Source organism: Natrix helvetica, assembly GCF_964273705.1.
Source record: "Natrix helvetica genome assembly, chromosome: 10".
Lineage (NCBI taxonomy): Eukaryota > Metazoa > Chordata > Lepidosauria > Squamata > Natricidae > Natrix > Natrix helvetica.
In genome coordinates this window covers 10846963-10874459 of record NC_138561.1, presented here as the reverse complement: position 1 = coordinate 10874459, position 27497 = coordinate 10846963, and the positions used below count along the sequence as shown (strand labels likewise).

At 40.6% G+C, this 27497-nt stretch overlaps 1 long non-coding RNA gene across 2 annotated transcripts in view; it reads right to left on the bottom strand.

The window, feature by feature from the left end:
• Window positions 1-6170: 6170 nt before the first annotated feature.
• LOC309397429 overlaps window positions 6171-27497 on the bottom strand; it is a 270598-nt gene continuing 249271 nt past the window's right edge. The window contains exons 4-6 of one of the 2 annotated variants that reach the window (XR_014176255.1): window positions 18629-18863; window positions 7740-8268; window positions 6171-6587 (exon numbers count right to left, since the gene is read on the bottom strand). This is a non-coding gene — a long non-coding RNA (uncharacterized lncRNA). The remainder of the gene's footprint in view (window positions 6588-7739; window positions 8269-18628; window positions 18864-27497) is intronic. The other variant, XR_014176256.1, reaches the window with a different exon arrangement.

Below are 27497 nucleotides of genomic sequence, written 5' to 3'. Positions count from 1 at the left end.
TAGGGACCTCTTAGGAAATGTGTGAAGTCCACAGTGGACAGTTTAAGGTTAAAGATATGGGAGTTTGAGGAACTAACAACAGAATCAGTTAGAATGTTCCAGGCATTGCCCAATCTATTGCCAAAGTCGTATTTTCTGCAATCGAGTTTGGAGCGTTTTTTTCTACATCCCTCTATATTTATTTTACTCCAGGTGTTTGGTCATCTAGGGAAACCTTATCAGACTCAAAACCTTGGTGACATTGTCTCAGATAAAGAATACCGGCTTTCAATTCATGCCCACAAGTATTTCCACAATTGGCTCATCTCAGCCAAGTGGCCTCTGGTCTTCATTTCAAATTTATGAGGGCAAAGTCTTACCACTTTCAATCACTTTTTCCCCCTCTGCTGGGCTGCCAGATGAATTTAAAGCAGGCCAAACTGATAAAATCATAGTTCAAGAGGTCAGAGCAAAAATAAAAAAAAGGAAATCAATAGTTTGCAAATTCCAGTGTGGCTTTTCAAATATGTCCTCATGTTGTGTTGGCTTTCTTCCACACTCTTAGCGAGTAATCAAAAGTATTTTTTTTTCCTTTAGTAAGAAATAATCTAGTAGCATCTGGAAATCCCTTAAGATCTAGTTATGTCACCTGGCCTGCAGGGGTCCAGGAAACCAGGAATATGTTTAGATAGCTGCAATACTGAGGTGGAAAGAGTCACTCTCTCTTTGCCTGAGGTTTGTGTATTTCGTTTTTCATAGTATTTAATTTTTAATACTGATGTTTATATTTTTTTACAATGATAGTTTTATATGTGTCCTTGATTTTATCTGATTCTTGAACACTGTCCAAAATCACTTCTGCTGAGATGGATGGCCATATAAATGTGATTCATAAACAAATTAATTACTCATTAGACCAAACTGATAACATTATTGTTGCTGTTGTCCTTATTACGGCTTTTACGTGATTAGCACGATCATAATTTGCTGCCAAGATTTATAGTTTTACGAGAACTTTGAAGGACCTTTGAAAGAAAGGTTTTGGATTTCCCACTCAATAGGGAGATAAAAGGTAAAGGTTCCCCTTGCACATATGTGCTAGTCGTTCCCAACTCTAAGGGGTGGTGCTCATCTCCATTTCAAAGCCAAAGAACCAGTGCTGTCCGAAGATGTCTCCATGGTTGTGTGGCCGGCATGACTCAATGCTGAAGGGGCACAGAACACTGATACCTTCCCACCAAAGGTGGTTCCTATTTTTCTACTTGCATTTTTTACATGCTTTCAAACTGCTATAAGCTGGGATAAGTAACAGGAGCTCACTCTGTTACCTGGAGAGATACAGGGAGACAGGGATGTGCGGTCAGGGGAGGCAGGGGAGGCAGAGCCTCGCCTCTCATCATGAAATAATAATATATAATAATAATATCCACAAGGGAGTTTCATATATATAAGAGGAAGAGGAGGGAGGAGGAGGACCGCGCGCGGGGCGGTGCCAGCTGGGCAACCGGCGGAGGCAGGAGGGTTCTCGGAAGCACCAATAACCTTCCTGCCTCCACTGTACTTTGTGCGCTCCTCGCAACTGCAATAGACGTCCAGAAGTGGCAGGGGCTTGATGACGTTGCCGCAGCTGCCATGCGCGGATGGACGGAAGTAGCCAGAGTGGCGCCGAGGCAGTCCGGCGGACGAGCAACCGAGGATCAGGCTGCCTGATCCTCCATCGCTCGCTCGCTCTTTCGTCCGCCTGGACCCCTTGGCGCCACTCTGGTTACCTCCGTCCGGCCACGACATCAGTGACATCATCAAGACGAAGTGGCTTGGAGGCAAAGTGCTTTTCTGTGCGTCTGGCGTTTAAGTAGCTAGCTGGATGTCCTAAATGCCAGATGCACAGAAAAGCACTGGAAAGCAGCTGCTGTTGGGGATCGCGGAGCGCGAGCCGGCGGAGCGCGCGCACGTGGTCCCATTCCCCGCCTTCCTGATGACATCACCAGCCATAAACCTCACCGCACGTCACTGCAGGGAGATACCTTTTCCATATTCATGATGCATGCTCTTTGCCAAGATTCTCTCATCTTAATCCTATTCTTGGTTGTAGGAATAGTAGTGAAAGCTGGAGAGGATGGGAGAGTGCTTTTGAATGTTGGCTGCAGTAAGTTCATTAGGGTTGCTAAACAAGCTTCATGGTGAAGACAGTCTTCATAGTCATTTGGTCTTTGGAAGAATATAGGAAGCTGCCTTATATAATGCTTCATTGTTGTTTATTAATGACCTGCAGCAACTTTCCGGGAGTGCTAACAAAGAGAGGTATTTTTAAACCTTACTACAGTTACTTGGAGCTGTAAGAGACTTCAAACTCTTGCATTCAACAGATGGCAATCCTAAATCACCTTCTTACTCCAGCTCTTCACTTGTCTTTTTGGAACACCTTTCCCAGGCAAAAAATCTGTGCTCGCTTCTTCATTTTAGCCGTGATTTATTACATTAACGCGAGTTGATTAATTTGTAGCTCTGTGCATTCTGTGAATACAATTAAAACAGAAATGTAAAGTCATCCAAGGCTTCCAGACCACCACACTTGATAGACAAGTTGATTTAACTTTCATTTGCATAAGGATAATATTGGCTAACCCTGACCTTTAATATTCTCCCAGAGTTACATCCTTTCATAATATAAAATAGGCTTCTGATCTGAAAACACGTCTCCTTTCAAATCTTTGCACAAGTAAGTGAACATTTGAAAAGATACTGAGTACCAAGGACTCTTGGCAAGCGTGTATTGCTTGCTTATCTCTAACACATTTTCTCTAATTCATGCACAGGCAAATGCCTGCATAAAACCACAAGGAGAATGCTTTCCTTGCCTTTATCTTAGTTTTCAGGTTCCTGTTCATCTGAGTTTGATATTATACTCTGGTACATTTTTTAAAAAAGTGTGGATTCTTTACACTTTCATTTTGAAGCTCTGTAGTGTCCCAGGGAGGGCAATGTATACCCCAAAGAGACTCCAAGATGCTGTTTTTTGATCCCATCAATTATTAGTTGCTGCCAAGTTCCTGCCAAACTGTAGTTAGAGGTCCATTCCCAGGTTTCCAAACTTTGTCTGTGTTTTTTTCTTTCTTTCTTGATTGTGGTATGTATTTTAATTTTCTTCAGGTTTAGCTTCTTTGCGATCGATATCTTATAACATTCTCATTCGAAGTTCTGATTGAACTGTAAGATTGAACTGTAAGTTCAGCAACAGAGTGGTTAACGCCTGGAATGCTCTACTCAACTGTTGTTACAGCCTCAAACCCTCACAGCTTCAACCTTAAACTGTCTATCGTGGACCTCAGCCCATTCTTAAGAGGTCCGTAAAGGGTACGTGCATAAACGCACCAATGTGCCTACCGCCCCTGCCTTACCGACCCCATTTATCTGTATTTACTTCCTTTGCTCATGTTTATGTTCATACCTATACTTGTACATGTTTGACAAACAAAGAAACATATAAATAAATAAGGTGTGTTTTCCAGTCCATATCTAATCTGAGAAAACTTTATCCAGCAAGGTCAGGTAAATGTTAGGTAAACTATATTTCATCAGATTATAAATTTGATTACGGATTTATATCCTGGTTTTCTATCCAATGAGCCCTCAAGAAAAGCATCTTCTTTGCTCATCTAAAAATGGCTTCTTGTCCCTATTCTCCAAATGCTGGACAAGAATCAATGGATGGAAACTAATGAAGGAGAGAACCAACCTAGAACTAAGGAAAAATTTCCTGACAGCTAAAACAATTAATCAGTGAAATGATTTATCTTCAGAAGTTGTAGGTGTTCAACAGAGTTGTTTTTTTTAATGAAGAGATTGGACAATCATTTGTCTTAAATAATATAGGGTTTCCTACTTGGATTAGAACACCTCCAAGGTCCCTTCCAATTCAGTACCTGTAGTTTTCTTGGTAGCACTTTCAGAAATAGATTGAACTGCCATCTTCCTGGGCTAGGAAAGAGTGAGTGGCCCAAAGTCACTCAGTTGGCTTCATGCCTGAGGTAAAACTAGAACTGGGAATCTCCTGGTTTCCAGCCTGATGCCCCAACTATCACACCGGACTGGCTCATAAGTAAAGTGGCACCATCTTATTTCTGTAAATATGCTTCATAGCTCTCTGTAGATGTATTATGATCAAAGGTGATATTCAGCCAGTTCGGACCGGTTTGACTGAACCGGTAGCAGCGTTCCGCCTATCACCCCCCGGCTCCAAAACATCCCATGTAGCCTCGTTTGACACTGTGCACATGCCGTATGCACAAGCAAAGTGCATGCGCAGAAAGCGGCATGCATGCATGGAAGGCACATGTGCATGCAATGTGAGTGTGCACATGCACTCACATGTGTGAACCGGTGGTAAACTTTTGTGAATCCCACTGCTGTTTATGATTCTAAATGCATTTTGCTTTTGGTCCAGGCTTTTTTCCCTGGTTCACTTTCTCATCACTTCTTCCTCCCACTAGTCTAGAGCCACAATCTAAACTGGCAGGTTCTATCTCGCTTTCCTGGCTGAGCTGCTCCTTTCCCTAAGACTGTGGGTGGAAGGATATCACTTTACGATCAGGCTCGCAACAGCTGACAGACAACAAGGGGTGCCGAGAGGTTGAACTGCGAAGAGAAACATGTTTGTTTACTAGAGTTTACATCGGGAGGTGAGAACGCAGAACAAGGAAAGAAGTTTTGCTTTTCTCTCAACATTGGGATTGTGGTTTTCATTAAAGGGAGGTGTAAAAATGTAAAAGCAGAGCAGTTTATTTATTTATTTATTTTATTTGTCTGTCTCAACACCTCTGCTCCTAACTTTGAGATACAGCATTGATTAGGTGCACTCCAGTCATTTCCGACTCCTAGCAACCACTTGCCATTCTCCATCTATTTCAAAGCATGGAAGACAGCAAGGTTCGTTTTGTCTGTTTATTGAATTTCATAGTGTTGAAAATCAACGGATGCATTTCAGTTATAGGAAGATATTCCTATTATATATAGGTATTACTTCAGTGGTGGGATTCAAATAATTTAACAACCAGTTCTCTGTCCTAATGACCAGCTGGGTAGCCGGGGATCAGTGGTCATGTGACTGGGTGGGCGTGACCAACTCAACATCACTCACATAGAAGGGTGCTTCGCCTTAGCTGTTACAATGTAAAGAGGGTTAACCGGACAGTCAGTTTCTGAAAGCAGGGCAATAAAGATGAGGCTAGAAACAACACCAGACTGTTTCCTTCCTGCCTTCCTTACAGGATTAGCGCTGTAAAGTAGAAGAAAACAAAATGAGATTTCTTCCAACAACCGGTTCTCCAAACTGCTTAAAAAGTTAACAACCGGTTCTCCAGAATGGGTAATAACAGTAATAGCAGTTCAGTGGTGGATTTAGCTACCCAGAAGTAGAGTGAGCTTCCTTCAATGAATGTATTCCTACCGAGGCGATCAGCCAACTGTATGGAATGTTTTCATTTAGAAACTTATGCTGAGCATCTAATAGCTTAAGTAAGTTGATTCTAAATTTATTTCTAAGCCTGCCTGTGGAAGCTTCTGAATGTAGCAAACAAGATGCCTTGGAAGTAAAGAAAACTTTGCAGTTTTCCTTTTATTGGTTTAAATTAAAAAAAAAAATAGAATTCCAGATGAGATTTGACAGCTCAAACTTGGATATCCGTACACACATCAAGAGGCGCAGTGGCTTAGTGGCTAAGACACTGAGCTTGTTGATCAGAAAGTCAGCAGTTCAGTGGTTCAAATCCCTAGCGCCGCATAATGGAGTGAGCTCCCATTACTTGACCCAGCTTCTGCCAACCTAGCAGTTCGAAAGCATGTAAAAATGCAAGTAGAAAAATAGGAACCACCTTGGTGGGAAGGTAACAGCCTTCCGTGCGCCTTCGGCTTTTAGTCATGCCAGCCACATGGCCACAGAGACGTCTTCAGACAGCACTGGGACTTTGGCTTTGAAACGGAGATGAGCACTGCCCCCTAGAGTCAGGAACAACTAGCATGCACATGCAGGGGAATCTTTACCTTTACCTTACACACATCAGTGTCAATAAGATTCTAGTATCACATACCCCAGCATAAGGCATTTATTTATGTATTTAAATTATTTTAATACTAGCATTAAATTGTCCCATTTATCAGACAGTACAGAAAAAAAAATATTGACCTCAAGAAATTGCCATGAGGGTAAAATAGGGAGGACACTGTTCAGTTGGGGTAGGTTATTGCTCTTGCTGAACTAATTATCCCCAGTGGGACAGTAAGGCAGCTCAAACATTATACACTGGATCTTACTGTTAGCTTTCCTTTTGACAAGTTGATCCTTATGGATCATTAGGTTACACCTGACTCTCTGGCAGTGCCATATATCTATTTTTTTTTGCTTTTGTTTTTGAATACAGAAAGGAGCCGCAGTGCTGAAGCTGAACGCAGACGAGATGCAATAACGGTACTCCATAGGAGATTGCTATTTTATTTGCAAAGGTATTATAAGATTCATAAGTCAATTATGAACGCCCTGGCTTCCTCTGTTCATCTTGTATAAAGTTGAATTATCCTATAACCTGATCTGCAGTTCAGGAGAAAGCCGATATCTGGAAAAAAATAAGGTCTTGTAATAAATCAGCAACATTTTAAAGGCTGTAAAATATGAATTATAGCAATAGCACCTAGACTTCCAAACTGCTTTACATAATTATCTGAGTAATTCAAACCTTAGCATATTGTCCCCCCCCCCCAAAATCTGCCTCTTCATTTTACTGACTTCAGAAGGATGGAAGTCTGAGTACACTTTCAGCCTTTCAGGATCAAACTCCTGGCGTGGGAATGCAAAGTTGGCTTGCAATACTGCATTCTAAAGACTGTGTCATTACGACTCCTTTATTATACCCACATTTCTTTCTAAAGTGTATTTCTTAGACAAGGATGTGTACATACTATATTTTTCTGAGTATAAGATGCACTTCCCCCTCCCCTAAAAGAGGCTGAAAATTTGGGTGCATCTTATGGTCCAAATGTAGCGCTGCCCACCTGCCCGCCCCCATCCTTCAGCGTCTGTGCAGCCTCTTTCCGGCTGCAGAGATTGCCGCAGACAATGGCTTGCGTGTTTGGTCTCTGCGCCTCACGTTTTCAGCCTCCAAACGCTCCATTTTAAGCCCATTCAAGGCTGCTGGGTTGCCAGAGAGCATCGCTGACGATCGCTGCCTTTGTACAACACCTTTTTGGGCAGCGATTAGAGCGTTTGGAGGCTAAAAATGTGAGGTGCAGAGCCCAAAATGGCAATCTGGAACAGCTGCTGCCGTCTCTTACCTCTTGCTCACAACCAGCAAACTAATGGGCTGAATCTGTGCTGAAGGATGCTAGCCAGATTAATATCTGGTAGGCAGAATTTTTTTTTCATATTTTATTTTATTATATTTTATTTTCATAAGATGCATCTTTTTAAAAATTCTATTTTCATACAAGTAACTACAAGTATACCATTACATCTCAACAAGCATTATTTTATTTTATCCAATATTATATCAATTCCTCTTACCACCAACCCACCATATTTGCTCTTCTGCTTTCCATACACCATGTTATACCCTATTCCACCACTGCCTACCTCTCTCCCTCTCTCCTCCTCCCTACTTCCTTTCTCCCTCTACCATCCCTCTCTTCTCTACTTCCACTTCCTCTCTCCTTCTCCTCTCTCCACTCCTTCTATCCAAAGTGGATGACCGTGTCTCAGCTATTTTACTCACCAGGGTTGCAGAAAAACGTAAGATTTAGTGCTGATTTCAAATGCAAAGTGTGCGCGAAGCACACACACCACCGCTGTAACCTTGTGTCCTCCAAAAGGGAATCAGATGTTCCCCATTCCTGAAATCCTGCAAGCCAACCACATCCTCTTTGAAACTTATTTCTGAACCAACATAGATAGAACTGCAGTCTTGCAGTGATTGATGGGGGCCTGACTGAGTTAGCACAAGTTGTCCAGGATAAGTCAAGCAAAAAAGTAATAATCATAAAACTTCATTAAGGTTCTCCTGGAATGGAAGTGGTGGCTTCTTTGCAGGGGGAAACTGAAGGACTAATCACACATTCTGCTGTCCCCGAAGGCTTTCCTGGTGTGAGCCTGTCTGTCCTTATCAGAGTTTCTGCAGCCGGCTCAGTCACTTGGAGAATTCTCCCACCTCCATTAATTATTTGTTATATGACACCCTGATGCTGCATATAGAAAATAAAACTCCGGCAAAATCTCTGCTCCAATTTCCCAGTGGCTTACCTTCCCTGTAAAAAAAAAAAAAAAAAAAAAAACTTTCAGTGTCTCTACCTCATTCGGTAGAGTTGTTTGTTATGGTGTGTTTTTGAGCTGATTTTATGTCTGTGAGATAGCACAGGACACTGTTGATAGCACAATTTTAATCTCACATATTTCCCCATCCTTCTCCAGCTTTTCTTGCTGATAATAGAATAGAATAGAATAGAATAGAATAGAATAGAAGAGTTTGAACTCAGGAAGCTCAAACTGCCCAAAGAGCTTCTGATTCTGTTCTACAGAGGAATGATTGAGTCTGTCATCTGCACCTCCATAACTGTCTGGTTTGGTTCTGCAACCCAACAAGACAGACACCGACTTCGGAGCATAATCAGAACTGCAGAAAAAACAATGGCTACCAACCTGCCTTCCATTGAGGACCTTTACGCTGCACAAGTTCAAAAAGAAGGCTGTGAAAATATCTACAGACCCCTCACATCCTGGATATAAATTGTTTCAACTTCTACCCTCAAAACAGCAGTATAGGGCACACAAGAACAACAAGACACAAAGACAGTTTTTTCCCCAAATGCCATCACTCTGCTAAAAAACTAATCTCCACAACACTGTCAACTTATCTACTAAGACTGTATTATTATTATTATTCTCTTCCTAACCTATCTCTTCCCACTTATGACTATAACCATGTTGCATGTACTTTTAAAATTTATATTTTCATTGTTTCCTAGTATAATTTGATTGCTTATTAGTAACCTATGACTATCACTAAGTGCTGTATCTTTTTATTCTTGATGAATGTATTTTATTCTCCTTATGTACACTGAGTGGATATGCACCAAAGACAAATTCCTTGTGTGTCCAATCACACTTGGCCAATAAAGAATTCCATTCTATACTATACTATTCTATTCTATTCTATTCTATTCTGATTATGAGATATCCCATAATATTTTTTCTTTGGGATTGATTTGAAGCCTAGAAGGTCAGGCAGGAGGCTGAATGGTGGAATGATAGACATCTGTGCAACTCATATTTGAGCTATATGTTCATTTAATATGCACATCTCTGCTCTAGAAAACATTCCATTCTCACTATTTGGTTTTCAGTCTCATAAATTTTAAACCTTTGAAGAGAAGCTTTGGAATCCTTCATAGCATCCCCCCCCCCCCCCGCAACATTTTGCAACTATTCACAAAATATAAGAGCTTTAGTGCCCATGGAGGATACAAGAGACGTAACTTCTTATTCCAATTTAGTCACGAAGCCCAACACCTGATTTTCCATCCCATTTCCATTCCTTTTGCTATTTAATTGTTATAGAATTGAGAAGATGGACTCTCTGTATCATTCTCAGGATCCCTGGAGGAGGGAAGGAAATAGGATTTCTGCATTATGCAAAAAAAAAAAATCATTACTCCACAATGCTTCTTGAGGGATTACTTTCAGTTGATAATTTTCTTTGGCAAAGATGGAATGAGCCTAAAATCCGATTCAGGTCCTGGTTTGTAATTTGTCCTTTAGAAGCTCAAACAATGAAACAGCACAGAATGAAATAAGATTCAAGCTGCTGTATCAGTTTGCAAAATTAAATAAAAAAAAAACCCCTCCCCCACCCCTCTTCCCCTATCTTTCTCTGCCATTTAATTGCAGGGAAGTATTCAACTGAAAGGGGTAATTTAAACAATAAGAAGCTTAAAAATAAATACCACTATTGTTCTTCAAACACCTTAATTATTTTCATAAACAATTAAAGGCAGCCAGTCATTTATCACGTATTAAGGCAGAATGCATTTGCACATCAAAGTGTGACAAAAGACAAACAATGACAAACATCAATCATTATAGTTAATCATTCAACTGCTGTTCTATTAAGCTGGCTCTAAGTACAAAGTACAACAATCAAGAGCTTCTAATGATTCAGTCTTTAATATTCTAACCCTGTTTCTTAAACCACACTAATGTCAGGTTAGGTAAAGGGGAAAAAATCTCCTCTGAGTTCATTTTGATGCTTGCTTTCTTGGCAAATAACACTGATTTATAATTGTCTTACTTTGAGATTCTTTTGGCTTCCCAGTCTGAGCTATATTTTCCAACCCCTAGTCCCAGAACTACATACACTATGGACCTAAAGACCACTTTCCTTAGCTCCAAATCAGCTTACACCACCCTTCTGCAGTAAACCTGAGATCAAATAGCTTAAAGTACTTGTACAAAAATGATAAAAAGGAAAACTCAAAAGTGGAAGGAAGGAAGGAGGGAGGGAGGGAGGAAGGAAGGAAAGAAGGAAGGAAGGAAGAATCCTTTCCTATTGAGCAATTCTGCTCACTTCTGACAGCTAGTTGTTGTTGTTAGTTGCAAAGTCGTGTCCAACCCATCACAACCCCATGGACAATGTTCCTCCAGGCCTTTCTGTCATCTACCATCCTCGGGAGTCCATTTAAGCTCACACCTACTGTTTTACTGACTCCACCCAGCCACCTCATTCTCTGTCGTCCCTTTCTTCTTTTGCCCTCATAAATTCATTAACATAGCAATTAAGTATTACTTTATTAATAAACACAAAATATTATTTTAAAAAAGGGACATGGTGGCTCAGTGGCTAAGACACTGAGCTTGTCAATCAGAAAAGTCAGCAGTTCAGCGGCTTGAATCAGTAGCGCCGCGTAATGGAGTGAGCTCCCATTACTTGTCCCAGCTTCTGCCAACCTAAAAGTTCGAAAGCATGTAAAACTGCAAGTAGAAAAAATAGGTACCATCTGTGGTGGGAAGGTAAAAGTGTTCCATGCTCCTTCGGCATTTTGACTAGCACATATGTGCGAGAGGAACCTTTACCTTACCTCTATTATTTTTTAAAAAAATTGAAAAACAAAATGAAGAGCAGAATGGAGCTATCTAAGTATCGCTGATTATCTGTGATTCCCAAGTTGTGTGACATAACCAGGTCCTGGGGGACTTCCAGAAATATAGCAGGGCAGAGCTAACCTCATTTTTTTGGGGTGGGGTGGGATGGGGAAGAATGTTCTACAAAGCATATCAGGTGTGAAGAATCAGAACCATACATACACAAGGATCTAGTCAACCCATTGTTCAGCATTAACAGAATTCAAAGGAGAGGGGGGCTGGACTTGTGGGAACTTAATGATTCCAGGCTAATTCCTGTCTTAACTCCACCCCTTGGCTCTGCCTCCTAAAGGTGAGCGTCATAGCAATATATGCATCCTGTTGATTAGATAGATTAAATGCTATGCATTTTATCATGGAGGGCATGGAGAATTCTCCCATTTCCTCTTTTTAAAAATCACTCGACTAATGTTATATATTATAATAGCTTGTAAAACATATATACATGTGTATAAAAAGAGAGCTAAACTTCCTCTTTTGCAAAAAAAAACCCCAAAACCCACTGTTTAAATTATTGTTTTCCCTCTTGATATCAAAGTCAACTTTCAGAAACATCAACTCTTAGAGAGGAAACGAAGGGAAGTAAAAGAGTGCTGAAATGTGGATGATTGACATTCTCTATAAAAACAAAACTTGACGGTGTCAGGCTTTTTAGGCTGAAGACAGAGCTGTGAGAATCCCTCAGAGAGCTGAGGGAAAATATATTATCTGATCTGTTTTTCAGTCAAATCTGATGACAAACAGCCTTTGCTAGCCCATCTTGCACTGTAGATGCTTCTCAGTAATTGCATCATGGAGTCATAAATGAATATCAACCAACTTAATTCTGACTTCAGGTGGGTCCTTTGCTGTGTGTTCAGCATCCCTGACAACTCAGTATATTCAGAAAAATGAAAACCTGTGCCATCTCTCTCTTATTTACATTATAGTACATGACAGGGTATTCTCTAAAGGAAAGCTTTTTGATACAAGTCGGATGGCTGTAAAGAGAAATACTGGACCCATTGGTGGATGTGACCCAGAGATGGTATTCAGCAGGTTCTGACCAGTTCTGGAGAATGAGTAGCAGAAGTTTTGAGTAATTGGAGAACCGGTAAATACCACCTCTGACTGCCCCATCTCCATCTATTCTCCCAGCTGATCGGGAGGGAATGGGGATTTTGCAGTAACCTTCCTCTGGAGTGGGGAGGGAATGAAGATTTTACAGTATCCTTCCTCTGCCATGCCCATCAAGCCACGCCCACCAAACCATGCCGCGCTCACCAAGCCACACCCACAGAACTGGTAGTAAAAAAAATTGAATCCCACCACTGATGTGACCTACATCACCACATAGGAGAAATGTGTGGGAAATATGCTGGACTATCAATTAAGATCCTTTTTATAAAACATCTACATGAGGCCGCTGGGTGAATCATCCATCACCATGGGGGTGAGGTATCATTAGTGTGCTGATGATACCCAATTATATATTTCCACCCCAGGCAATTTAAGTGATGCTATGAATATCTTATCCTGGTAGCTGAAAACTGGGAGGATCTTGATGGGGAAAAATAAGATACAGCTGAATGCTGGCAAGACTGAGTGGCTTTGGATTGGAGGAGTCCAGAGATGACCCCAAATAGATGCCATGTACAATGGGGAAGTCCTCCTAAGAGCAGGTGGCAGACATGACTAGGCAGGCCTTTGTTTCTGAATCAGCAGGCCCTGCTTCTAATCACTTATGTTCTGATCACCTCCAGATTGGACTACTGCAATGCACTCTACAAAGGGCCATGATTGAACAATACCCTGAAGCTTCAATTGGTACAGAATGCAGCAAACGGGTGCAGTTCTACATGCTCCTAGAACGGCACATGTCACCCTTGTACTGTGCAACTAGGGGAATGTCCGGACCAAACATAATTTTTAATGTTGGATTTCCCCCCTTACCAGAGGGAGCTCCCTTATAGAGTACTGTGAAGCCGTTACCATGGCAACTCCATTGTGCTGTACAGTAGAAGCCATTTTACAGCAGTACGGTAGAAGCCATTTTAAGGTACAACAGGCTGTATCTTAACAGAACACACAGCCTCAGGGGTGTTAGGGGTGTCTTAACCCCACACTATTTGTTTCCAGAGAAACAAATTGGGTTATCTGTCTACCAAGTTTGGTTGAAATTGCTCAAGGCATTCCAGAGTTATGCTGGAACATATATACACACACAGAGATACAAAGATACAAAGATACACACACACACACACACACACAGAGAGAGAGAGAGAGAGAGAGAGAGAGAGAGAGAGAATCAGACAGACAGACAAGTATATGTATATGTATATGTATATGCATATGTATATGTATATTAGTTACAGTGGTTCTTTTGTAAGCATATATGCATTGGACACCCACTGCTTAAAACCAAGCCAGAAACCCAAGAGGAAATTTGAGGACAAGGGCATTCATTATTTAAATAACTCTGACTGTAAAGATTTCCCCTGCAGTATTTTACACTTGGTATATCATGCTTCTTCTACACTGTATATTTTTCTCTCTCTTTCTCCCCCTGAAAGTGCTATTCATCCATGCCATCAAAGATTGGCACTTTGAGTTAGATGTCTAAGGAGCAGAAAGCAAACAAAGACAGTTTCTCCCGACGTATAGTTCCCGGAGCCGTGCATCTGTCTTTCTCAAAAAAAGTACAGGTTTCTTTCCTACAGGCATGCCTATGATCATCTATCCCATTTTCATAAAAAAAAAAATCTTCTCTGCAGACTCATGCACATAAAATTCAAATCCCATTTTTTTTTAAAAAAAAAGACCTCTCATTTTTTTTAGGGAAAAAAAAAAGAACACATCCTTCCTTGTTTGTACATACAAACCATCTCATATTTAGTAAGCTTCATTAGAGGAGTAAAAATACCTTCAAGGCAAGCTCAGCTCCCGGTAACTACACAAACACAACCAGGCTTCCCCCCCCCCACCTTCTTCTTGTCAATAGTATGAATTGTTTGTCATTGCCTTCTTCTGGGAACGACACTGCAAATTTCATCCTGTCCTTCCAAGACATAAATGTGGTTGTAAGCGTCTCCCGTAAAACAAAACAAAATTTTAAATAAGCACCGAGCGCAGAAAACACGATAGTTCTAAATTTGTGTTTAGGAATAACAAATGGCCTCTAGTGCTATTCAGAAAAGCAATTTACAGCCATGTGTTTATTTTCTCATGTTAATTAATGCTCAAGCATATGATCCTTCCACTTTCCAAAAGGAGGCTCCACTTCAGGCATGTTTGGTGTTTGAGTTATTATTTTCAATTTGCAGACGTCATCCGTCTATGATCTCTTAGATAATCATACTATGTGGATACTCACAGATACTATGTAGGTACTATAGATAAAGCTTCAACAGGCGTTCAATAATTCCCGTTACATTTTTAAAAGTATGATGAACGTAAAACAGTACAATGCACGTGGTGTGGAATATTCACGGCTTTCTCAGCTGTTGAACTATCAGTAATGATTGAAGGGGGAGCTCCATTTTTATAGATCAAGTAGCAATAGCACACACACACACACACACACAAACAAACCCACACACGGCATGCCATTGTCCTCTTTAAACAAAAGCTCCCATTTGGCTGACTTAACACCATGCGGATGATCTGCAGGAAAATTCTACATTTTTCTTAACAGAGTTCCTTGAATTCAATAAAAGATAAATGGCTTTTGATGATTATTTAAAAGGAGGTGAGATTTTTTCTTGCACCTGGGTGGTGTTCCTACAACTCTTTTTACTTGTTAGGAGATCACCAACCTCTTGGTGTGCAGGAATTCTTTGTACTTCAGTGTATGATTACTTCTCCAACAGTCTCCAGTATCAATAATTTCTCACACTTCAATTAAAAGGATTTTTTTTTAAAAAAATCCTCCAATTAAGGCTTTTGCAGATTGAGAAGTGTGGAAAGACAAGGACAGTGGGTTAGAGAAAACTTGAGTATAGTTTATTACCTCCAAAAATATAGTGTGCTTCAATCAGAGGTGGTATTCAGAAGGTTCTGACCAGTTCTGGAGAACCGGTAGAAGAAATTTTGAGTAATTCAGTAAATAAATTCAATAAATACCACCTCTGACTGGCCCCACTCCCATCTCTTCTCTGCCTCCTGAGTCCCAGCTGATCGAGAGCGAATAGGGATTTTGCAGTATCCTGTCCTTTCCACGCCCACCAAGCCACGCCCACCAAGCCACACCATGCCCACCAAGCCACACCACACCAACCAAGCCATGCCCACAGAACTGGTACTAATTTTTTTTGAATCCCACCACTGGCTTCAATGTATCATCAAGCATCATTAAGATGCTTCAAAAGACATTAGAAAATAGAATAACAGAGTTGGAAAGGACCTTGGAGGTCTTCAAGTCTAGTCTTATCTGCTCATTTCAGATAAGTGGCTGTCCAGAATCTTCTTAATAGCCTTCAACAATGGGGCACCCACAACGTCTGAAAGCAAGCTGTTCCACTGGTTAACTGTTCTCACTGCTAGTAAATTTCTCCTAAGTTCTAGGTTGCTTCTCTCCATGACGAGTTCCCATCCACTCTTTCTTGTCTTGCCTTCTGATGCTTTGAAAAATAGTTTGACCCCCTCTTCTTTGCGGCAGCCCCTCAAAGATTGGAATACTCTCATGTCATCCCTAGTCATTCTTTTCACTAGACTAGGCATACCCAATTCCTACAAGCCAATTCATAAGTTTTACCCTCCAGTCCCCTAATCACCCTTGTTACTGTCTCTGTACTCTTGCCACTGTCTCATTGTTAAGCACCCTGAGAATAAGAGGACAAAAAACAGAAGCTGATTGGAGAGAGAAGGGATGCTTCCCCAGATCAAACCAATAATCTTTCCAGCTCAGCACTTTTAATTTCAACATTTAATTGAACCTCCTGGGAAGTTTAAATGCAGCATACAGTGCAGAAGACTATTATCATTTCATTTGGTAGACAAATGACACTGCTTTTGAATGTGTATTCTCAGTTCCTCACTTCCATAGCCAAGAGCTACAGATAGATCCATCTCTTAGTGATTTCGCTAATCCACTCCCAAAAAACCACTTGTAGTGGCCATTGCAGCACTCCGAGATAGCTTTCAGACTAGTTCTTAGCCTGGCCTGTTTAATCTATCAATTTAGTTCTCATTAAGGCGAGAAATGACAGAGATGGCAATAAATGACTTTTTTCCCCTCCCTCTGCAATTACTTATATGCTCAAGCAGACAGCTGTTTAGTTGCAGGATATTTCCTTGAAAATGTCAGGCTAGCGGAAAACTGACAGAAGAAATACAAATCCCCATAAAAACATTAAATAGACAGAGTAAGCTGGTTTACTAGTGACATAATAAGCAGCTTCTCCACACATCAAATACTCATTGTGCCTAGTTGGAGTTCGATGCAAATGTGTTGATTTGAGAAGAGTTCCAATTCTCTACAATAATAATGAAAAAGCTGTTCAGATCCCTAAAATATTACAGGTTTTAATGCTGCTTTTCTTTCTTCGAAATTCCTCAGATGCTGCCTCTGATCAGGAATCTCTGAATATCCTGAGACATTTCATATGCAACTGTTATGTACCGAATTTAGAAAAAAATAATCTAGTATCAAGATTAAATCAATTAGCCAAGTTTGGTTAGTTTAAGTCTTGACTTTTTTTTTTCTTTTCCCAGATGGGCATCTTTGCATGAACCTAGTCAATTTAAGTTGGAACCTCAAAATGTTTGTATTTAGTAGCCAAGTTCAAAAAATTGTGGCAAGGCAAGCACAAAGTAGACTTGCTTGAAGTCAATGTGGCTAGTTTAAAATGAGTTGGTTATGTTCCCACATCATATTTGTTATCTCTTAGATTCTACCTGTTCCAACCTAGACTTCCTTAGAAAGCAAGAAGCAAAGTCTTGGTTCTGACAAAACCTCTTTTATTTACACGACTGTGAATTCCTTTCATTCGCAGTAAGTAAGCCTTTAGCAAACAGTCTTTCAGAGGAATGTTTATCAACACAAACCTTATCTCGTTTAGAGCACTGCCAGATAACTAGTTTCCAAACACAGGGCAAAAGAAAACTTGGCACAGAATCTCTTATAATCACAACCAGAACTTTCCAGACCGAATGAACAAATTGTTTCCTGCAAAAGCCCACTCCTCATTCGTTCCTCTTTTGTTTCCTGTGGGAGGGGCCAATCACCTCCAAGGTGTGGCTTTACTCTTAATTCGACCCTGCTTTCTTAGTTGTTCTTGTCTTCTGGCAGCTCTGCCCGTGCACACACTGGGAACAGGCTCCAGCTGTTCTTCTCCCTCACTGCTATCTAGCTCCCTCTCTGCCTCCAATGCGGAGCCCTCATTTCAGCTTTCCTCAACTCCCAGGACTGGCTCACGTTCCTCCCCAATCTCCTCACTGTCCCACTCTGCTGCCAGCTCTGCTGGCCGCCAGTGGGCCACATCACTACCTGCATACCAACTCTGAAAGATAAGACGAGAGCTAATGATTCTCAGGACAGTTATGTTAACAACCTTTTGGTTTCAAAGCCATGAAGCAGAGGGCACAAAATGGCCGAAAGGTGGGAAGAAGAAACAGAAGGTTGAAACAAAGACATAAGGGAGAACTGCATTCTTGTGCCAACACAGGACAACTAACGTGTGGCTCCGTTCTAATCTACAATAAAGTATCTTATCTAGTGCCACCAAATTGTGTGTTTGAGAGTGTTTAGCTAGGTTCAAGCCTAGCAGTCAAGTTCATCTGTGTAAAATTGTCACACAGAGATTTATCCCTGAGCCCAGGGAGACTGACACCATCCTTACTTACAACTTGAATTACAAGTTGTATTGATGTTTGTAGTTCAGCAATTTTGGAAGGCAACCTTCAGTGTTAAAGAAAGTGTCAGGCTATACGGGATCTTTAAAGGTTTTGAAAACAACGCTGTCAGACCCTCCAGATATTATTTTATGAAGCACTGATTCAACAAAGACCACAATAGGTTTCATTTGCTCAGGACAAGATACCAGGAAAAACATTTCCACTTAAAAACAAATAATTAAAGCAGAGATAGAATGACAGATAAACAGAAAGATATGATAGAGGATAAATAGATGGATGAATAATAGAGAAATAATAGAAGATGATGGATGGATGGATGGATGGATGGATGGATGGATGGATGGATGGATGGATGGATAGATAGATAGATAGATAGATAGATAGATAGATAGATAGATAGATAGATAGATAGATGATAGACAGACAGACAGACAGACAGACAGACAGACAGAGGATGGGGGGGATGGAAGGGAATTGATTACAACAATGTATTATGTCTGTCTGAACAGGCAAACATTCTCATTCATGTTTATAATTAATTATTTACCAAATTCTTCTTTGCAGGGGTGATACAGTATGCATCTCACTCAGCATTAAAAGCACCATTTAAAAAAGAAGAAGGAAAAAAAAGCCCACCTTGATAGTCCATCTGTAGCTGGATATATTCATCGTCAAGAATAAAGTACCGATGAGTCTTCCTAGTTATGGATTTTCTAAGTACGCAAATTTCAGACCATTCACATTAAGCCCCAACAGTTGCTGTGCTCTGAGGGTTTTGTAGTGTTGAAGAGTAAGGAGGAAACATGTGAACTGATGGAGTGCTGTCTTCCTCTTCATTGACAAAATCATAAATGATGCACTTCCAAGATTCCTAAGGGGGGAAGAAAACTGTTCAGTGATTGAAAATAGAGCTTTAATGTCTTGTCCTTGGACTTTATGGTTGGTGTTACATAAGCAGTGGACTCACAAAGACTCCCAATATATCATAGCAGAAGTCCTTAGCATTGATACCCAATTATTTTGATGCCTGCTTCCTGCATCTCCAGACTTTTTAAAAATCCATTTTTAAAGGACGTTAGTGCATGCAACCTGTTGTGAAGTTCTACTTCCACATGTATTTGTGCTGATAAATAAATAAAGGGCATACCAGTTGTGCATACCTACACCCGTGAAAATCTACGAAAACAAATATATATATATATGATGTATGTATGTATGTATGTATGTATGTATGTATGTATGTATGTTTGTATGTATGTATGTATGTATGTATGTATGTATGTATATGTATTTGTGTTACAACCCCTGGTATGCCCAAATATGGGAGGGAGCTCACTACTCCCTCTTTCTGTCCTTCGGCTCATCACAGAAAACCATTCAGACAGAAACCCATATTTTTATTTTTAATGTTGCCTTTTTTTACCAACAGAAGGAATGACAGCAACAAATTCACATGCCTTTAAAAATAGACGTTATCAATATCTTGAGACTGATTTGAGATGTATGGTACGTCTTCATACAACTCATATAAAAGAACATAGAATAACAGAATTGGAAGGGACCTTGGAGGTCATGTAGCCCAACTCCCTGCTCAAGCAGGAGAGTCTATACTAGCGGTGTCAAACTCAGTTTCATTGAAGGCCGCATCAGGGTTGTGTTTCATCTTGAGGGGATGGGCTAGTATCAGCTCGATGTCACTCGTGTCAGGGGTGCCTGTGCTGGCTGAGCACTCTGCCTGAGAAAATGGGTTCCTAAACGCCGTTTTCAGGCGTGACGATCTCCCGCAACTCCATTTTCCCTTCCAAGCTCCATTTTCATTGGTTGATGTACCACAGGCTAGTCTTTTCCTGTTTCCAGGGCAGCCCAGTGAGCCACATCTAAGCACTCCGTGGGAAAATTTCTCATTTGTAACAACTGAGCTCATACATCGTGCTAACTTAAATCCATGCCAACCATATTGTTTTTAAAAATGTTTTATTAGGGTTTTTTTTGTTTTTAAATATACCTCAATATCAATACATGAACAATGTGGTCCCTAGGTATAATTCATTTTGTTAATGTCATACAAGCATCAATAATGATAATTATACTAATTGTTATATTAATCAAACTTATATAACTCTAGTATTAATATACATGGGTTTTTTAATGACAACAATGTAAGCATACATGGCAATACCATCTTTCATCGTCTAATCTTTTCCATCCAATTATCAATTCAATTCAATTCAATTCAATTCTACTCTACTCTACTCTACTCTACTCTACTCTACTCTACTCTACTCTACTCTACTCTACTCTACTCCACTCCACTCCACTCCACTCCATTCCACTCCACTCTATTCTATAAAAAGAGAAAATAAATTATATCTGCTAATATTTTCCCTATTTCTTATTTCTACTTCTAGTGAGCTGTCAAATACATCTTGGTGGCCAATGTGGAAGCAAATGGTAAGCTATTCTGTCCCATTACATCTTTTCTGATGTCAAATGATGCTTGATCTATATTATTTGGGGAAGTGAATTCTTTCACCATAAATACACCCAATGCTAAAAGCTGCAACGGTTAGAATATACATTTCTGGTGCTAGAATCCTAGATAATCTTTATTTATGTTGTCCTTGTGAGCATCATGCACCTCTAATTTCGTATCAGCAATATGCTGATGGGTATACACATTTCCTTCTTTTACACATTCTCAAGTGTTTTATTTAAACCGTTAAACTGTGCTATGAAATTGAGAGGGGGAAAAATGTGAATTTTCAAATCACCTTATGGTTTTCTTAATATATTTGACTAAACGTTTGATCTGTGGAAAAGTTTGCATTAAACTGTGAAGCAAGTTAATTTTCTCTGATCCTTAATTACTACTTATACACCTTATTAAGGTTAATCATTTTCTCATTTTCACACTTAGGGAAAATGCTTTTTTAAAAATTTTATTAGGAAAGATTAGCTCTTCAAAATGTTGGGGGGGGGGGAAGAGTCATGTAGAACAGCTGAGAGCTGCCATTTTAGCAATCTGTACTTTTTTTAAAAGGTTGGCAGTTCGGCAGTTACTTGTCCCATTACTTGTCCCAGCTTCTGTCAACCTAGCAGTTTCAAATCATGTAAAAAAAATGCAAGTAGAAAAATAAGAACCATCTTTGGTGGGAAGGTAACAACCGCTTAAGGGACTTTTGTCCCATTTTATGACCTTTCTTGAAGGGACGCAGTGGCTCAATCAATCAGAAAGGTCAGCAGTTTGGCGGTTCGAATCCCTAGCACCGCGGAATGGAGTGAGCTCCCATTACATGTCCTAGCTTCTGCTAACCTAGCAATTCCAAAGCATGTAAAATGCAAGTAGAAAATTAGGAACCACCTTTGGTGGGAAGGTAACAGTGTTCCGTGCGTCTTTGGCATTGAGTCATGCCGGCCACATGAACACGGAGATGTCTTCGGACAGTGTTGGCTCTTCAGCTTTGAAACGGAGATGAGCACCGCCCCCTAGAGTCAGGAATGACTAGCACATATGTGTGAGGGAAACCTTTACCTTTACCTTACTTTTAAACAGGAAAGGAAAAGTGGAACCTGCTGTTTATGGAACATTTTTAGTTTGTACCTGATGAGGGGATTGGGACAAATGGAGGAGGCCAGCAAAATATCTTTCTATTTGACCTCCATGGTTCTCCAGATGGCCTCATTTGGCCTTTTATTTATTTTATTTATTTCTTTGGATTTATAAACCGCCCCCTCTCCCAAAAAGGGACTCGGGGCAGTGTACAGTCAATGAAACACAGATAAAATACATAAATAACAATATAAATAATATATAAACAATTAAATACTTGAGCATTTGAGTGGAGGAGGTGAGACTGTACAAAGAAATAAATATAGTATAAAAGCCCTAAAACATCCCAATTAAAATACCCAAACCCAATTAAAATATATCCCCGGGGGGTAAGACTAAAAGTGTGCCAGGCCAGCTAATTGAAACAGGTGAGTCTTTAGTTTTTGACGGAAGGAACGGAGGTCAGTGGTGGTTCTGATGTCGGGGGGGAGGTCATTCCAGAGGGTTGGGCCCATCACAGAGAAGGACCTACTCCTAGGTGTCGCCCGCTGGCATTTTCAAGGGAAAAAAAACCCATACAGTAACAGGGATTCCTTTTCCTACTAATGAATTTTCCACAACTTAAGCAATTCAGAACAGAATATGATGACTTGTAGACATGAACAGAACTGCTTGCTGATTTAATTAGCACTCCAGCTGTTGAAAACTGTTCATACAAATATGTGGATAGAACACTTGCAGCAAATGTTCCATACATATTTTCCGCAATTAACAAAATCGCTTCTAGCAGTACAACATTGTTTGTAGGCTCTGATCCGCAGTTCTGGGACTTTAGGAAAATCTGCGATTGAGCTGGCGGAAAATTCATTTCGAAAAGAACAGTGGTGGAGATCGGCACGTATCTTCAGATGCTTCACAGATGAACCTTATTGAAACACTTAGATTCTCATTAATAGTATCAGTCCCTCTCATACCAGATGTTGAAGAGAACTGTTCTATAACTCACCCTGTTTTAAACATTTTTAAGGGGACAGCTTAAAATGGGTATAACACAGTGGGTATAATTGTGAACTTCATAATTGCCACAAGCATTTATTTTTTACCATCCTTCCTACCTCTCTCCCCAACAGAAAGCATCTTATACCTAACCAAAATGTCAGGAGAAATGAGTGATCAGGTGGATCAGATATCCTTACATGTTGATTTAGTCATAAGCAGAAAAGATCCAAGTAAGCTTGTTTAATGGTACCTTGTTATGCGTTTATATACAAAGTTTTACTTCCTTGTGCTACTTCTTCGTGAAATACAGGTAGTCCTCAACTTACATCAGATCATTTAATGATCCTTTGACTGTTACAACAACATGAAAAAAGGGACTGATGGCGGTTTTTCTCACTTACGACCAGTGGTGGGATTCAACAATTTTTACTACCAGTTCTATGGGCGTAGCTTGATGGGCGTGATGTGGCTTGGTGGGCATGGCAGGGGAAGGATATTGTAAAATCTCCATTCCCTCCCCACTCCAGGGGAAAGTTACTGCAAAATCCCCATTTCTTCCTGATCAGCTGGGACTTCGGAAGCAGAGAATAGATGGGAGTGGGGCCAATCAGAGGTGGTATTCACCAGTTCTCCCAACTACTCAAAGTCACCTGATCAAAATTCAAATGCTTGGCAATTGATTCATATTTATAATGGTTGCAGCGTCGTGTGGTTTTGCAACCTTCTGACAAGCAAAGTCAACGGGGAAGCCAGATTCACTGTGCCGCCATATTACTAACTTAACAACTGCAGTGGTTCACTTAACAACAACGGTGGCAGGAAAGATCATAAAATGGGGTTAACTTCGCTTAATTGTCTTGCTTAGCAACAAACATGATGGGCTCAATTGAGGTCGTAAGTCGAGGACTACCAGCATACTGATTCCCAAATTATTATTTTTTTTAAATAAATGGCTTCCACCATGCCGGGAAGCATGTTCTTTAGCAATGAAGTGCCATCTAAATGAGCTAAAATGTGCAATTGCTAGAGAAACATTTGTTTAATTTACTTACGATCTAAGACCAACATACTTTTGAATATTTGATAATGAATCTTAAAATAAGGACACCATTGCCCCTGGGAGTAGCAAAGTATGATAATCAGTTATCCCTAGGAGGGAAATTATATTGGGGTGAGGGAAAAGAAAAGGAAAAAAAGAAACCCCCACTTGGAATAAATGCAGCTGCTAAAAATCGGAGGGAAGAAGCAACATTAGTCGAGAAGACCAGATTCTCCTGCTTGAAATATCCCAGTTGGAGAGATTGGTGGGGGAAGACAGGAGTTCCCAGACCTTATAAATTCTTCCTCTGCCTGGCATGCCAAATGAGGTCATTAGGAGCTGGGGTATGCTGATTTATTGCTTGCTTGAGCTTTGCTCATCCGACTAAGCACTCAAAGCCAGTGCCGAGAAACTGATTGTTTTAAGTCTTTACCCTCAATGAAACTGTCATTGATGAAACAAGCTGGAGCTTTTCAAAACAATTGGTCAAATTCAAAAATAGTCATGAACGCTCCAGGGCTTCCATTAGTCCTTTTTTTTAAAGCCACCCGCTTTTCTCCAGTCCCAGCAATTACTATTCCAAAGATAGAAAGCTGATTCAGAACAGTCTATGCTGACGGGCAAGTAGCTTTCCAGGGATTCTAGAAAAGTCTTTTCATCACCCCCAACTTTTCTTCGTCATACCAAACATATTTTAGATAAGATCTAGAGCTCCTAAATTAGGAAAGGCTCTGTGGCTAAGATGCTGAGCTTGTCAATCGAAAGGTCGGCAGTTCGGCGGTTCGAATCCCTGGGGCCACATAACGGAGTGAGCTCCCACTACTTGTCCCAGCTTCTGCTAACCTAGCAGTTCGAAATCATATAAAAATGCAAGTAGAAAAATAGGAACCACCTTTGGTGGGAAGGTAATAGTATTCCGTGCACCTTTGGCATTTAGTCATGCTCACCACATGACCAAGGAGACGTCTTTGGACAATGCTGGCTTTTCGACTTTGAAATGGAGATGAGCACCAACCCCTCCTCAAATATTGGAACACTGTTATCGTGTCTCCCCTGGTCCTTCTCTTCACTAGACTAGCCATGCCCAGTTCCTGTAACCGTTCTTCATATGTTTAGTCTCCAATCCCCTAAACACACCATCCTGGGCCCAATGTTTGGGAAGTCAGGCTCTGCCTGTCACAAGCCAGGACAAAGGGTGAGTGATGGAGGAGTAACACCTCCTTAGAAAACCTTGGTCTAGCTGGCCCAGCTAGTAACACCTTGTAAGGGCTCCTTTCAAGGGTTACAGGAGAAGACGGTCAACGGTTTTGAAGGCGGAAGATAAAGATAAAGTGGCAGAAACATCTTCTAGGAAAAGGCAAACTCTGATTACAAACCTCCAGTGCCTTGTGGCTATATCCACTACTTGCAAAGGCTTCAGGAGTCAACTTCGAGGCAAAATCCGGAACTGGAGTCCCGGAAGCAGTTCGTGACTGTGTACAACCACGTTCTGGTAACTCCTGAAATGCAGCTGAAACCAATCATATTGGCTCTGCCATTCCATTGGATATTTCAGCGATATGGAGAGAGGGTAATCTGCTACTCCATATTAATCTACCCAGGCCTCGTGCTCTGGAGAGGACATTCCAGTTTTACCTATTTCCAGAGCACGATACCATAATCTTTTGAGACTGATGGATGTCAATGAGTCCCCTAATCATCCTGGTTGCTCCCCTCTGCATTTTTTTTAGAGTCTCGACATCTTTTTTTTATTTAGATGATAGAGTTAGAAGGCTTGGTCAAGATGTTGCCACAGGTTTAAAAGATTGACTCCATTGCAGGTTACTGTTGATCAGTGACGTGCGGTGAGGTTTATGGCTGGTGAGGCTGGTGACGTCATCAGCGTGAGCCGCGGTCCCCTTCATGTTGACTCAGGAAGGAGGGGAATGGGACCACATGTGCAGGAGGCTGAAGCTGTCTTAGCCTCCTGCACACGTGGCCCCATTCCCTGCCTTCCTGAGTCAACATGAAGGGGACTGCAGCTCGCGCTCCGCTGTCCCTTTCATGTTGACTTAGGAAGGCTCATGTGCAGGAGGGAGGCTGAGGCTAGAGGAACCTCCTGCACACGTGGTCCCATTCCCAGACCACGTGTGCAGATGGCTCCTCAGCACATTTTCCCTTTTTTTTTATTTTCATGATGAGAGCGGTGAGGCTCTGCCTCCCCTGCCTCCCCTGACTGCATGTCCCTGCTGTTGATGGAAACTTCTGATTTGTAAGGTTTAGCAATATAAGAGCTACCAGGTACATTTCAGAAGTACAAAGCACACAGAAGAAGCCATGCTTGAACGAAGGCTTCCACATGGACTCTTTATGTGAATAATAAGGATCATACCTCTTACTGTATTCTACATGATACCACACCAGGAATGATCCAGTCCTGTCAAAGTGTGGAAAACGTTGCGAGTTATGCAAAATACCTCCCCCCGAGAACCAAACTATTGAATTTCTTTTCCCCATATTATCACCCATTATGTTAAGAGTGAGGTGGAAACAGCATAATGGCTTCATGTAGTATTAATGTGCTAATGGATGCTAGATGGCATATTCTATCATACAGATGACATAGCGCGCCATTTCATATTTAATGGGATAGAATGTGCATTATGGGGAAGCTCCAATTTGTAGATCGGTACTTATGGGGGGAGGGGGAGGGGAGGGTGCTCTGCACTTCTGGGCTGCACAGCCTAGTCCTGTTCTATAAAAGTAGCAAAGCAAGAGAAAAAAATTATCATTCTTCTCTTTGAAAGTTTGCAATTTCAGAATTAATTGTTTTGGACTTGTAAGATGGTCAGAGTTAGGGACGGTGAAACTTTCATTCCATGCCGGTTCCAATCTGGGTCGATCAGCAGGAGCAGAGATTTTGTCTATCAAGCTTTTGGACTTGTGCTGGAGCCCATCTTCAGGGACCTTCTCTCTAGTAGACCAACCCAGATTAGATCCTGCAATTGTCAAACCCTGAAGCTTCACCTGACTGAAGCCGTTTTTGACCGCTTCAATGTTGCTACTCTGGACCTGAGGGATAGGGAGGTGGGATTTGAGATAGAAGGGATTATGTAGCCAAAACAAAATATTTTCTCTTGGGAACCAAGGACATTCTCACACCTGGTCGGAGGAAGGCAGAATGATGCTACCCAGTTGCCACACTGCACCACGATTGGATCATGTGACCAATTGTTTTGATAAAGTAGAAAAACTTTTACTTTTAATTAGGTGAAACTCCACAGGAGTCTTCAGAGTCGGTTTTCACAAGATCTGTGCCAATATGATATTTCCAATAAAGCTATTATTTGAGGAATCTGTGGGGCGTGGAGTTTTGTTTGATATGGATTTATTACTTGGAACCCTGATATTAACATTATCTGGCACATGTATATTTGCCTTAATTCTTTCATTCCATGTTTTAATTCATTATTTTGAAATAGCATACAGTACAAGTTTGTCACAATAACACCCAAGCATTATAATTTTTCTCTCTCTTTAAACTATCATCCTCAATTATTTCCATTTGATTTTTTAATTTCATATTTTTGTTAATATTGTCTTCAGATTATTAATCTCAAAACCTGATAACATATCAAATTCTATTCCCTCTATTGGATCTTCTAAAAGAAATAGCAAATCATCTGAAAATGCTCTTAATTTCATGACCTTGACTTATTGTTATAAATGCATTGAAAAAAATGATCTCTAATTCTCTGTATTCTCCTATTATTTATATATTATTATTTAAATTAAACTTAAATGATACATATACACATATATGACCTTTGCATAAAGTAATATAATACTGATGTATATAACTGATGAAACACTTTTCACCTATTTACATTAGCTGTTATTACAGATTTCTTTCTTGCAATTTTAATATTACTTTATTT